Source organism: Drosophila subpulchrella, chromosome X, assembly GCF_014743375.2.
Source record: "Drosophila subpulchrella strain 33 F10 #4 breed RU33 chromosome X, RU_Dsub_v1.1 Primary Assembly, whole genome shotgun sequence".
In the NCBI taxonomy this organism is placed as follows: Eukaryota; Metazoa; Arthropoda; class Insecta; order Diptera; family Drosophilidae; genus Drosophila; species Drosophila subpulchrella.
Genome location: NC_050613.1, coordinates 24,956,541 through 24,972,028, shown reverse-complemented (window position 1 = coordinate 24,972,028; position 15,488 = coordinate 24,956,541).

The window sequence follows — 15,488 nt, the reverse complement described above, 5'->3', positions numbered from 1 at the left end:
TATAAACATCCTAGATCCCACATCCAAAAGAAGTAATTGCCCTGAACTTAAGAAATTTTTTATTAATGATGTTTTGTCTATAAATTTTAAAAATATTATACTAAGGACATTTTTTTCCAATTTATTACTTATACATGTTTCTAAGATAACAAAAGAAAAGTGCCATTAATTCCGAATTTCAATTCATGCGAATATAATTTTAAGGAACCCAAAATATATATTCCATTTATATTTTTATATGCGATGTGATAAGTCATTCTATGCCAAATGAAGTTGCTCGGACAAGGATAAAAGTCGTGAAGTATGCTATAAACATCCTAGATCCTACAACCAAAAGAAATAATCGCCCTGATCTTTAGATATTTTTAATTAAGGGCGTTTTTGCCTATAAATTTAAAAATTTTCTACTAAGGACATTTTTTTTTTAATTTATCACTTAGGATACGTGTTATTAAAATAACAAAAAAAAGTGCCATTAATTCCGAATTTCAATTCATGTGAATATAGTATTAAGGTACCCAAAATAATCCATTAATATTTTTAAAGAGTTTAAATAGCCTTTTTTTAAATCTATAAGTATCACAAATATCGATTATTTTCTTAAACTATGTTTATTATATTTTAAATAATTTAAAATTAATTACAATTTTTATAAATTGAACTCACAAGTATTGACTAGTTTCTTAATTTATGTTTATTAAAATTTTAGTTATTTTTTAGAAATTAATTTGACAACAAAACTAGTTACATTTGTTAATGATAATTGTTTTTATTTTTTACCGAAATGATTATAGTATTTGCAAGTTAAACCCAGTTAAAAGACCAAAAATAGTGCAGAAATTGCCCAAATATAGCAGATCCTTAATGGCGGTCCTTTAAGCGGCTCAAGTTAAATAGCTGAATCCTTGATGTGTGCCAGTGTGTGTGCACATACACATACACACATATATCACCCGCTGGCGACAGGTAATTGTGTTTCAGTTGCTCCTCCTTATTTTTTCCTTGGCAACAATAAAAACGATGACAATGCCACTTTTTGTTGTTTTCCTTGTTTGTTTGTTTACTGGGAATGCTGGGTGGTTGGGAGGGGGGGGGGGGTCTTTGGGTGGCCAGTAGCCAGTATCCTGAATATCCCGAGTATCCAGTAGCCTTGAGAGCCAGTGCGTCCTTCAATCTCCATGGCCTGGCTGGATTCTCAGCTGCTCCTGCTGCTGCGAAACTCATTCAAAGTTGAACGCAATTTTTCTTTTCTCCTTCTTCTGTGTGTGTGTAAGGGGGTCGCTTTCACCCCACCACCCATCAGCAGCTTTCATTTCCTCAGCCGCCTTACCTTGACGCTCTTTATGAGACTCCCCGCACAACAGCCCAAGCGAAATGTGTATGAAAATAAAAAATGATAAAAGTTGGCAGATAAAAATTACACACGCACACTCATGCAGCTGTGTGTTGCCAATTCACCTGCATACAAAATGGCGAAAGCCCCCCAAAACCACCCAAACCCCCCCCCCCCCCACACCCATTTCCGCCCCTTCGTCCTGGCAGCAAAACTCAATTCTAACGCCCCCCAGCTTTCCCCATCTCAAGAGCCCCTTCTTCGCCACCCCAAGAACATCCATGTCGGGAATTGTAATTTTTCTTGCTTCATTTCCTTTGCCGTTCTCGCTTCGTTTTTCCTTTATATTTGGTTTTCCCTTTCCTTTTTCCCATTTTGGCGCCTTCATTGAGAATAAGCATCGACAGCAGGGCCACAGTGGGTTAAAATGGGCATGGAGGGGTTAATAAAAATAAGGAAATATAAAAAAGAAGAAGGATCATTTAATGGATCCTTAAAATGTGAAAAAACATACATATCATAGTCATATTCAAGATATTCCCAGTAAATTCAACAAGTGTAAAGTATAGATCCTACAACAAAGAAATATCTGAAATTTAAAGTAAAATAAAAAAAAGAAATAAAAAAAAGTAGAGTGATCATTTAATGGATCTGCTAAATTTTAGAAAAGCATATCATGTCATAGTCATAATGAAGATATTCCCAGTAAATTCAACAAGCTTAAAATATAGATCCTACAACAAAGAAATATCTTAAATTTAAAGAAAAAATAAATAATTTGCACATGATATATCTGATAAAATTTTCTGGAGGGACTAGTAAAATAAAAAAAGAAATAAAAAAAGAGATATCATTTAATAGATCTCAAAAATGTAGAATAACATATATCACTTGGAAAATATTGTCAAGATAATATATCTGAAATATCTGAAATTATAATTTAAAAAAAAGTTGCTTATAATATACCTGTTAATAAAATAAGAAAGATCATTTAATAGATCTTCAAAATGCATGAAAACATAAGTCGGGTCAAAATATTTTCAAGATGTTCCAAGTAACCAAAGACCAAAGATATTTTTTTCTTTACCATATACCTTATACTTGTATATATAGTTAGTACTACTTTTTCATTTTCTGCGGCTTCTTCCCATATAAAGCTTCTTTCTTTTCGGTGCCATTTAATATTCCAGAGACCCCACAATCCGGTATCCACTATTTATTCGTTCCCGGGACGTCTTTGTGCTCAATTTTCCTTCTGCATGTTTGTTGTTGTGCTGCGAGTACTTGGAAAATTTTTCATGATTTCCTTTTTTCTTACCCTGCAATCTTTCCTTCTCCACTTTGGCTGCCATTTCTTTTTCTTATAAGCAATGAGTTGTCTGCCTTCCACTTGGCAACTTTCTTTTCGCCTCGGTGTGTACAAATAAAGTGAAATAAATCGGAAGAGGTGAAAGAAATGCTCTTAAAAAGTAAATATTTATTTTGAAAGCTTCTGATTTAAAAAATCTTTATGGGTGTATACGATGTTTTTTTAAAAATCAAATATTCTTTATATTTTTCTTTCCGAGTTTTCCTACAATTCTCTGGGGAATTTTCTTGTAGAACATAATTTATCTGTTTGCAGGACGAATGATTCAAGGTGGAAGGATACAAGAAAAAAAGGGCGACTGTCGCGAATGCAATTTAAATATTTGCATTTCGCTGTTTTTTGTTTTATTCCAACGCTGGGAAATCGAGGGAAATTCGGATGGCATGGTGGAAAACGCATTGTTGTTGGCTGATCTTTGGGTGGTTCGAGAGAATGGCGAAATGTGGAAAAGGCAAGGTGCAACAGCAGATTGAGTGGCATTGCGGGGAGAACTTAAAGCTTTAAGGAGTCGCCAGCTGCGAAATTGCATTACTGAGTAATTTTTCCACCCATTTTCCACCCCCTGAATTTTCCCCCAGCATCCTTGCTGTCTGTTGCTGGCTTCATTTTATTTTGCGCGCAATGAAATTGAAGTGAGCAGGAGCAAAACAGCAAAAACAGAAACGGGAGCTGGGATATACGAGCAGGGACATTTACAGTTAACTTCATAAAGAAAATTTAACGAGCAACATCCTGTGCATGCGGGGAAAATGGGGAAAGTCGGGGAAAAGCCTGAGAAGCGGGTAGTGGGGAAGCTGAGCAGCGCAACAAGGATGACGACAACAAGATAAAATGCATGCTCGGCAAGGAGAATGCAGAAAGGAGAAAGGAGAAAGCGAGACACGACAAAATACATTATACGACAAGGACAACTTGGCTGAGATCCACACGGAGAAATTAAGCTCAGAAAGTAAAACACATTTCAAAATATCCCCGTATAACTTTGAAAATCTAGAAATAGGAACGCTTTACCCAGAGAAGTAGTACAAAAAAATTTAAGACATTTGAATACGTTACTTTATAACTTCTGAAATCCAGAAATAAAAACGTTTGGAATGCTTATTTATTAAATCCTTTAATAACTTAGCTATATATATAATCGCCTTAAAAATATAATACATATTAAATATATATAGAGGTACAAATATTACATTGACATGTAAAACCGTAAAAAAATAGTATGCTATCTTTGTAGCTTTACAATTTTAATCTAAGCTTAGATATTGCTTATAACTAAAGAGGGGACTGTGCATACTTTTTTTCCAGTGTAGCTCGGCGATATGGACAGGCCAGGAAACGGTGACAAATGCTTATTTATTAAATCCTTTAAAAACTTAACTATATATATAATCGCCTTAAAAATATAATACATATTAAATATATATAGAGGTACAAATATTACATTGACATGTAAAACCGTAAAAAAATAGTATGCTATCTTTGTAGCTTTACAATTTTAATCTAAGCTTAGATATTGCTTATAACTAAAGAGGGGACTGTGCATACTTTTTTTCCAGTGTAGCTCGGCGATATGGACAGGCCAGGAAACGGTGACAAATAGAAGGCCGCCATCTGCCCATCAGACGCTCATCAGATCGCCCCTTGCCCTTTGCCCCTCTGCTCCTGGTTGGCTCCTTCTTTACCCCTTCCTTTCCTCCTTCCTTTCCCCTTCTCTCCTCCTTCTCCGTTCCTTTCTCCTTTCTCCGTCCTTCAGACGAGGCAGCTGCAAATCCTGGACGGACACAGGAGCCGGAGTCAGAGACGTTGGGCAGTGGAATGCCAGTTAACGAGTTTTCTCCATTCTAGACCCCAAACAGGGTCCTCGCAACTAGGGTTGGCTTCTGAAATTTACAGTTCAAAATATTTAAACACCTGTTATCGATAAAAATATTAAGAGACTCAAAACTCTTTCAAAATCTTGGGAAAAATAAATGCTGAAATGAAGTAATTCCAGCCTTGGTTTTATGTTTTACAAAGATTATACTTAATGTATAATATGATATGATATCGTGTAATATTTCTTTAACCCTTCCAAAATATATTTCCTGGTTAGTTTTAGTTAATAGTGCTTGCTCCTAACTTTTACTTAATATACTTAATCTAGAAAATGATATGAAATCGTGTAATATTTCTTTAACCCTTCCAAAATATATTTCCTGGTTAGTTTCAGTTAATAGTGCTTGTTCTTAACTTTTAGCCAGTGAAAGTGTATTATTTCTGTTATTTTGTCGGCCGGAAGCACTACCTTCTGATTTCATATTTGCTGCCCCAGAAGTCGCAACCTGCTACGCTTTAAAAACACGATTCGAGGCCTTCGCAACACGATTCACGATTCAAGGGGCCGATGCCCAGGCCCATCAACGGCGTCATCATCAACATGACATCCTGGCAGTCGGCTTTTCCACTCCTACCATTTCCACTTGTTTTTTTTTTAGCCCGACCAACCTGTGTCTATCAGTCTGTGTTGCTTTTTTGGGGTTAGCCAGTGACATTCCCGGCCGGTTGAGTGGTTCGAGTGGGATATGGAATGGGTGGTGGAAGGTGATGGGAAGGAAATGGGAAGGGAATGGGAAGGGCATGGGAAGGGCATGGGAAGGGGATGGGAAGCGGTGGAAAATGCGAAAATTCAGTTATGAATTCATTTCGAATTGAGGTAACATGATTACCGCTATGATGATGCTCTTCCGCTTCAACATCGTCAATATATTTCGCTTGAGCTGTGTTTATTTACGTGCCCTGCTTGTTGGGAGGGGGTTTTCCACAGGACAGGGGCGGAGTTCGCCACCCCAAAAGGGGGTGGACAGCCCGAAATGAGCTTTTGCCACGCCAAGGTGGCGCTGCTCAAATAAACGAACGCCTCGTCGAATTTGTAGCTCAACAACCACATCCTAGCATCCATACTGGCAAAAAAATGGTGTTGTTTCAATGATATATGGGTATTATGATGATATATTTTAGTCAATAATATGAATGATTACTTTCTAGACGAAAGTCTTTTGGCTAAAATTATCAGGACTAACTTATCAACTTATTGTACTCACAACAAAAAGCTTGTAATTTGAATAGAGCTATATAGTATCTTGTTTTCTTGATTTTAGTTAGGTTAAGTTTTGATGTTACAATACCTGTCAGTAAATAGTGAAAATAACCCTCCGTTTGTCAAGGAATTTAATTTAATTTAAAATTAAGCCATGTCCGAAACTCAATATTTCTGCAAGTGCGGCGGATGTAGATTGTGGGGGGAGTTCCCCACCCAAAGGAGGGGGGTTTGTTTTGCCGCTTTCCCTGCTTTTCCCTGCTTTTCCCTGGTTTTCCCTGCTGTTAAGTGGGGGCGCGCGCGCATCATCTACAAAATGGCTGTCAACAACAACATGGCGTATACGCGTTATGAATACGCATTGCTTGTTTAAGTCTCTCTGTGTGGGTGTTTTTGTGTCGGTGTGTGTGTGTAAGGGTGTGGGTGTGGGTGTGAGGGGGCGGGGCAGGGAAACTGACTTCGCCCCAGCGGCACTTCAAGTACTTAAAATTTCACACTTTTTTCTCCAGCTCACCAGCTTCTCCCCCACATTTTATTTGTTTGCCTTGTTTAAAGCGAAAAAGTTGTCGCAATTTAACTTGAGCAACATTTTTCCAGGCTTTTCACTGGTTTTCCTGCTGGCGTGGAAATAGGTAAAGTTTAGATTGGGCATTTCCCAGCCATATAATCCCAGAAGGACACCTTTGGCATTATGGGTTTGGAAATATTTTGTTGCATTTGTACAAATGTTAAAGTTTGTTTAAGCTAACCTTGAACTAGTTCAATTTAACTTGGCTTATTATTTTCTACTTCTAAAATGTATTTCATTTTATTTAAAAATGGGCTTGAAATATTATTGGGTTATTAAACTATTTTAAAATGTATAACCTTTTTTTTCAAAAACTTGTCTTGCCAATTTAAATGTTTAATTATTACATTTTTACAATCCCTTAATAAGGATTTAAGACTTGTTTATTAAAGCTTAATTTGTATAGGTTTCATTGTAGTTTTTTAATAGACTAGCTCTTATTATCGATGGCTTGTCAACAATAAAATCAATTGGAAAGCCATAATTCTCTTGTCGTTGTTGAGATGATTTCTTCACACTTTTCGGTTTTATTAACCATATTCTCAGCTGTGGGATTTCATTAAAGCAATCTAAAACGCACCTTAAACGTGCATGATATTCCTGGGTAAATATATAAATATTTTAATATTCTTTAAGCACTTTAAGCTGCTGTCTGCGCTCATCCGATTTTGTAATCATTTAGCCAATGCAAATGCTGCAACTTATCACATGCAGAACAGCAGCGGCAACGCCAGTTGCCCAAAAATTGCGTAATGCCAAAAATAAGCAAAACACGAAACTAAACCCCAAACGCACGTATCTAGGTATGTTTGCAGGGATGTATCTACACATGGCCACACGAAAAGTAAATAAATATGCTAATAAATTTTTCAAAATAAATCTGTAATAGATAGCAGATATGCGAGGCAACCAAATAACCAACGACAACTAAATGCAGTCCTTCCTATTTCCATGGACCCCCTACCCCCCAGCCCCTTTTCACCTGCCAACCCAAACACCCCCCCCCCCATATATGGCCATCCCGCTCGCACTATAACCAGGCAACATGGTAAAAGTTTTTAATCCACGTTTGGAAAAATTTTTCACACAAATATTTACACAACTCTTCGCTCTAACGATTTGCGCAAACACGAGACACACACACATGGACACACTCACACACACGTGCGCAATTTTTGATGCCGATAAACACATGGACACTGAGAGAAAAGCTATCCTCATTTCGATGTGATATCTAAAAATTATTAAGATATGTGCACAGAGAAATTTCTGACGTTCTCATCTGAGTTGAAAATGTTCTTGAAAATAGAACGACAATTTAAAGTTGAAAATGTTTTTATTTTGCTCGAATAAGTACGTTGTATATCTCAACAAATCAACTATTAGTTCAGTCCGTAGTGTATACTTAAAAGTTGTTAAATAAACTCAATTTAACTTTTCTCTTCTTACCATTTCGTTTTTATATTGAGAACATTGATACCAAAATGTACTTACACGGTTTTTAAGAACGAATGTTCTCAATTCAAGAACAATGTTCTTGGATATTTCTCTCTGTGTGTAAAGTTTTAAGAACTTAAGCTAACTTACCACTTATCTTTTTGCTCATTTTTACAGACTTTTAAATTAAATACTATTCTTTTACTGATTTAAACAGCTTATTACCCTAACTAAAAAACCTCAACACTTTCTAAATGGGCTTAAAAAGATTTCCCTGTCAATTGTCCCACTTTTTTTCAAAAAATATACAGAAAATAAATTTTTTAAGTTTGGTTTTGAATTTTAGCACGAGTTCATTGACATTATATTCCATATTTTGAGCATTATGTACCATAATTTCCTTATAAAACTTAACAGGAGGTTTTACCATTTTTTCCTGCAATGAAATTTGTAAAATAAGTTTTTCACATAGTTTAAAGAATATGTTTTTATACAGTATATATATTTTTTGCAGTGCACAGACAGTCAGACACACACCCACTCACAGTTAGACAGACATTTTAATGTTTGTAAAGCTTTTAAATGCTTCACACACATAAATTTTTGCTCTTCTGTTTTTACCGCCCACTCCCCCCACTTTCACTCCTCTCGATTTGCTTTCTCCTTTTCATTTCCTTATTTCAGTTGTGCGTGTGTGTGTGTGTGTGTGGAACAAATGGCAAAACAAATAATAAAGCAAAGCAAAAATAAATAAATGAAAAATTTTTAATAAGAATTTTATTTTGTGATATTTTTAGAGACAAAAGAGGATTGAATGGTAGGCCATCGGCGGGGAAAAGGGACTCGGGGGAAAATCTCTTGTTGATTTTCATTTTTGCTGTTTGTCTGCTAAACACAAAACAAACATAAAGCTGTGTAAGAAGGCGGGGAAATCGGGGAAAATTCCACCCAGCTACTCTCAACATGCGGGAAAAGTCAAATAATCGAGGAGTTCATGTGAAAAATTGCGAAATTTTTATTGGGGCATCAAGCATTTTCCATGGCAAATATTAACCATTAATAGTACGTTAAAATTAAAGAGCTCAATAAGGGTTTTTGGTTGAAAATTATGATGCCCACGATGGTATTAATCTTAATATCTTTGAAGATATGGATATCTGTTCTTTGTCATCGATGATATTTTTGGTATTTTATTTCTAATTTAATTTAGTATTTTTACAAGTTCCAGTTTACAATCCATATCACCCATCTTATTTTATACATTTTTTAAAATTCCCTTTACAATTAAAAAGAAATCATCCAATTTCATTCGCCCAAAGTGAGTTAAAGGCTTTTTTGAATCAAAATAAAATCGAAGCCACACCAAAAGCGAATTAAATACGCCGCAAAACACGCAGGAAAGGCAACCATTAAGTGGATCGGCGGTTATGGCAATGGATGTCTCTACACAAAACATCCATATATAGACATCATATTTATGGCCTTGTGTGTGCGTAAATAAATGATGAAATTTTTATTGGTCGTTGGGAATTGTCTTTGGCCGGATTTTGATTGTTTTTTCTGTCGATCTAAGCGCATTTTGTGTTTGCGGTTTTCTGATTTTTGCTGAATTTCATGGGAGACCACCCAACCCAACCCACACATACGTACAAGCACAACATACAATGAATATTCATATTCGCATTCGGGAGTATTCAGCATTGGATTGTAATAAAAGCAAAATCAACACAAAAATCGTAATAAAATCAAAGCAAACAATGCCCCGGATTGTGGGTGTGGGTTCGAAAATGTGGGTGCCATGGAAAATGGTATCTGTGTACTCGTGTACTCGTAGCCATATTCATAAATATATAAATGTGTATCACCCTGTGGGCTCTCGTCCCTTTTTTGCGTCCTCTGTTTGCACAGCCGACGCCATATTTAATAACATATCAATGACTATTTTATTTCGGCCGGAAAGGGTCGGTGTACCCATAAAAATCGCCCCAAATCGATGAATTGCACTGAAGGTTTGAGTGTGGAAAATATTGCAATGGGCAATTCCATTTTGTCCTCCCGATTGTTGTGCATCAAATAAAAGTAGCTATTTGTTTTGCTGTCCCAAGTAATAAAAGCCCCTCAATTTTAAATGTTACATTTTAGAAATATTACATTTAAATATTAGTTAGTCCGATTTGTTTCTGTATTTTGGTTCATATTGAAAAAAAGTTCTTAAAACGATGTGAAAGTAACCAGAGATCGTATTAATCTCAAACACTTTCCTCTTGAAAAACCATTCCAAGATTACTTTGATCTATGTTGCAAAATGGAGAGCACTTTCTTCTTGATTTCAAGAACGTTTCTCTCTTGAAAACTAAAATACCTGACCCGCAACGAAAACTCATCTTAAAATGGGCAGTTTCCAAGCAGAATGCATTCGAGATTTCTTTGATCTATATTTCAAAATGCAGAGCACTTTCTTCTTGATTTCAAGAACGTTTCTCTCTTGAAAACAAAAAAAAATGACCCGCTACGGAAACCTCTCTTAAAATGGGCAGTTTCCAAGCCATCAGAATGCATTTGAGATTAATTTTATCTATATGTCAAAATGCAGAGCACTTTCTTCTTTATTTCAAGAAAGTTTATTTCTTGAAAAGTAAAATATTTGACCCTCAACGAAAACCAATCTAAAACTGGGGAATTTCTAAGCCATCAGAACGCATCTCCGGATAATATCTATCAAATCGAGCGCAACGGTGCCAAACCACTTGTTCTTCTGTTTTCCTCTTTCTTTTTTGTATCCCTCAGATGATGTTAACCCTTTGGGGCGCCCCGGCTTAACCCCTTGGCAACCAACCACTAATTACCAGGGCCCAGGCGCCACGCTTAATTACACGATAATTTCGCATGATTTTAGTGGAGCATTCAGGCCAAAACACTCGCCTTATAGAGTGGATATATAGTGGAGGATGGGTGGTGCACTTGTTCCCGGAAAATCTTGGATTGACCGCCGAGCATAAAGCGTTTAAATGGAGCGTGCCGCTGCTGAATTTCAGCTTATTTAATGCAAATGAAGCGACCCAATCCGACTTCCAACCGAAGGCCATTTCACTGTCAAGTCTGCATAGTGATTTTGTATCTGTATCTGTGTGTATTTTGTATCTGTATCTGTGCGAGATAGTGTGTACGAGTGTGTGTGTGACAGGCATGTTGACGGCGCCTGATAGTCATCCCCATCTCTAGACCCATTCCCCAAGTCCAATTTTCGTACCCCTTTCCACGCTCCATTCTATTCTGCTCTGATTCCTGTTCTTCAGTCGACGATGTATCCAGTAATTTGCAAATTGTAGGGAGTATAGAGTTCAGAGTGCCTAAAAGTCATTGTACCATTGCAAAACAATATAATATTATCCCATTTAAAGGGAAACTTTGAGTTCCCACTTCTTTTAAATAATAGATTGGGCTATAAATTAACAATAAAATTACTGTGGGATTTTTTTCTCCTTTTCCATACATGAGATATTTTTAAGATAAGAGTTACTATATCATTTTAGTGGATATCGTTGGGGTCTGCAGCCCCAACCAGTGATATCGTACTTGTTCCAGCTGCAATCTAGCCCAATCTATCTGCGTAGACATCCGAAAAGGTGGGGCTACGTGGGCTGATGCTATTCTGCTTTTCTGTTCTGCTTTCCTGCTCTTGTGCTTTCCTGCTTTTCTGCTCTTTTGCCCTGATGCTTTGGTGACGGCGACACGTGTTCGCCTTTTTCGGAAAGCAGACAGCCGACATCGGACATGATGAAAGATATAGACAGGCGGACAGCTTTATTACACGAACGGCGAGGGATTCGCTGATAGAGATACGCGTGTGTATCCGAAGGATGCACATTTACATGCATCAATATCTGCAACTGCAAGTGGGTGGCCTGGATAAACGACTGCGGTCAAGTTGCTAGCATCTCAATGTTTTTTTATATGAGTATGTAAATATCATATTGCAGTTAGCCTGCATCCCAGTTTTCGTATCATTCGAGTCGTAAGTTTACTAGTTACCAAGTACCACATTGTTTAGGGTCACATAACAATTTTCATATCCCTAGGATCATTAGCTTAAAATAAGTTATGATATGAAATAACAAGTTAGTTGGCAAAATCTTGATTAAATATGCCCTGGCAATAGCTATTATTTATAAATTAATTATGGACTGTATAAGGTCATATATATGTTTGCGTGCTCGTGTAGTAGCAGTGTGGGTGTGTGGTCCCAGATTAATGTGTTGGGTCCGCTCGATTCGATCAATATTGAAATGAATGCAAATTGCGAAAACATCTTATTGAGGCCGGGGCCAAAACAGATGCATCGATGCAGATGCCCAGATACTGTGATACTCGACTGCATCTAAATCCCCCACAAAGCTCATTATGGAAATTACCGAAAGGTGGGTACTGGTTTAGGGGTAATGGGACTTAGGCCCCACAGCGGTCTTGTGTTTCGCACTTTGTTGCACGGTATTGGGCCGATATTTTTGCACAGTAGAGATTTAATGGGAATTATCAGTGAAATAAGGAAATTTCAAGGGATTACTTGCAGCTTCTGTCAAATTTTGTATCCAAAAGTTGCAGATTTTCTAAATTTTTAGCTGTTCCAATAACATTTCAAATCGTTACCCAATAAACTTCAGTCCAAGTGATCGAAATTGTAAATGCTGATTAATTCTTGATAAATGAACTTTATTTTCAGAACAGGTTCCTTTCCTTCGTGGCCTCGTTTATTTCAATATTCGAGGTTGCTATTTGGTAGGGACCCAAGACATGTGACCATTGCATGTTACGTAACACCCTTTGATGGCTACCCTTTTTTTTTGGAACCCCATCGACCATATCGAATACAAAGTGACAGTTGAGCAAGTTGCCAGCGTTTTGTTTCGGTTATCGGCCCTTCCTCTGTCACTCGTACCCCCCCCCCCCCCCCCCCCCCCCCCCCCCCCCCCCCTTTACCACTCCTTTGGGCGAAAGGTGTCAAAGTGACAAGGCCTTAATACTTCTTCGTAACAATTTTCCAACGTTACGGTTTTGGGTGTCATTTCGTGTTGGGTGAGAGGGGTATTCGGAGGGGTATTCAGTGAGCTTGCGTGCGGCATGCACTGACCCCTGCCACTGGCTCTGCCCCCGCCACTGCCCCACCCCCCACCGCCATTTAGCGATCGCATTTCGGACCACATATTGAGCTTATCAAATATTAACACATTCTCAAGCGCTGACATATGCGGCTCCCAGTCCGCGAAAGCCCCCTAAGCCCCCGTTAAGAGGCCCGTGAGCCCCCGGGCACCCCCCTGCTGCCACGCATGCGCCGGCTTCCGCTGTTACGTGGCATGTCCTGAAGACCCCCTCTCAGCCACTTCTGCCCCACCTCTGACATACAGACGTGGACATGTCCCTGTTTCTGTTTCTGTTTCTGTCTCAGGTCTGCTAGTCCTAACACCCTTTCAAAGTATCTAAAGGTATCTAAGAATGCAGATTGCAGTTGAATATGCAGTTTAAATACTCCAAAACTAACAAGAGATTGACGTACATTTGCCATCTTTCCAAATGTTATGTTGTATTTATAAGTTCCTTAACATTTCCAGGAGATTATACCATCATGTAACAAAATATTATCCTAAGGTTTATCATAAGAAAAGGAATCTTAATAAAAATATAACATAAAAATTTAAATTAAATGAATACTCTATTCATAGAGCATTCCGTTCTCGGATTTCGACTACCATTTATTTTCAGTGCGTCGCGCAGTTAGCATGCAATGACATTGCGTGCTCGCTTCCAAATCGCTGGCCAGAAAAGAGGGTCCTTCGCGTGGGGGAGGGGAAGGTGAAAAGAGGAAAGAACGGCTGAACTCTGACAGCCCAGAACAGTAGCATTGCATGTGTGGACGCGGCTGTGGTTGTGCATCTGGATCTGAATGCGAAAGGTGAACCGAATGGGTCCGGGACATGCGCCCATACATCACTCCAGCTCCCTCGGCTTCAGTCCAGTGGTTATTACGGACTGCTTAGAACTCAATAAATCTATAATCTATAAATGTATTAAGAAATACTTAGTCATATTTAAAAAAACAACATGATGTAACCCCTTATAGAAAATGCGAAAATTGATCAAGAAATAAATTTTCCTTAAAGTGATTGGGATCGTTAGCATATTTAGCAAGCAGCTCAAAACAGTCGGTCTTTTCGCTGTACGCCTTGATTTGGCTAAACTACGATTGAAAAACTGGAAAGAAAAATCGATATTTTGATGAAAATCTGAATATCATATTTTTGACAAAATCTGAATCCCATTTTTTCGCCCTAAAAATTCAGTTTTTTGGCTGTTACAAAGAAAATAAGCATCAGATCGAGGAATGTCATACCTCGTTGAGCTCGTTGCTTAATTTCCAATCCATTGCATCCAAACCTAGAAATTCTTCATTTTTGCCATTTTTCGCAAAAAAAGATGATGTAACCCGTTACTAAAAATGCGAAAATTGATCAAAAAATAAATTTTCCTTAAAGTGATTGGGATCGTTAGCATATTTAGCAAGCTGCTCAAAACAGTCGGTCTTTTCGCTGTACGCCTTGATTTAGCTAAACTACGATTGAAAAACTGGAAAGAAAAATCGATATTTTGATGAAAATCTGAATATCGTATTTTTGACCAAATCTGAAACCCATTTTTTCGCCCTAAAAATTCAGTTTTTTGGCTGTTACAAAGAAAATAAGCATCAGATCGAGGAATGTCATACCTCGTTGAGCTCGTTGCTTAATTTCCAATCCATTGGCATCCAAACCTAGAAATTCTTCAGTTTTGTCATTTTTCGCAAAAATAGATGATGTAACCCCTTACTAAAAATGCGAAAATTGATCAAAAAATAAATTTTCCTTAAAGTGATTGTGATCGTTAGCATATTTAGCAAGCTGCTCATAACAGTCGGTATTTTAGCTGTACGCCTTGATTTGGCTAAACTACGATTGAAGAACTGGAAAGAAAAATCGATATTTTGATGAAAATCTGAATATCGTATTTTTGACCAAATCTGAAACCCATTTTTTCGCCCTAAAAATTCAGTTTTTTGGCTGTTACAAAGAAAATAAGCGTCAGATCGAGGAATGTCATACCTCGTTGAGCTCGTTGCTTAATTTCCAATCCATTGGCATCCAAACCTGGAAATTCTTCATTTTTGCCATTTTTCGCAAAAATAGATGATGTAACCCCTTACTAAAAATGCGAAAATTGATCAAAAAATAAATTTTCCTTAAAGTGATTGGGATCGTTAGCATATTTAGCAAGCTGTGCGAAACAGTCGGTCTTTTAGCTGTACGCCTTGATTTGGCTAAACTACGATTGAAAAACTGGATAGAAAAATCGAAAATTTGATGAAAATCTGAATATCGTATTTGTTCACGTCAAAAGGGCGTTTAATTTCAGGAGGCAGTGTCGAGCGGCAGTTTTATCCAGATGTCTACATCTCGCGCGCTCGCACTGCCGTCCGCTCTCCCTCTCCATCTCTCCCCTAAGTCTCCGCTCTGCTCTGGAGCGCTTAAGTTAAGTTAGGCTTAGGCAGTTCATGTTTCAAAGTGTACTAATAAACACCTACGCTCGTCGCGAAAAAACCCCAAAAGTACTCCCGTGTTTTTTGGGTACCATTCAGTCTTGGGGCTTCAACTATTTCCATCGATCAAGCCGCACCGCC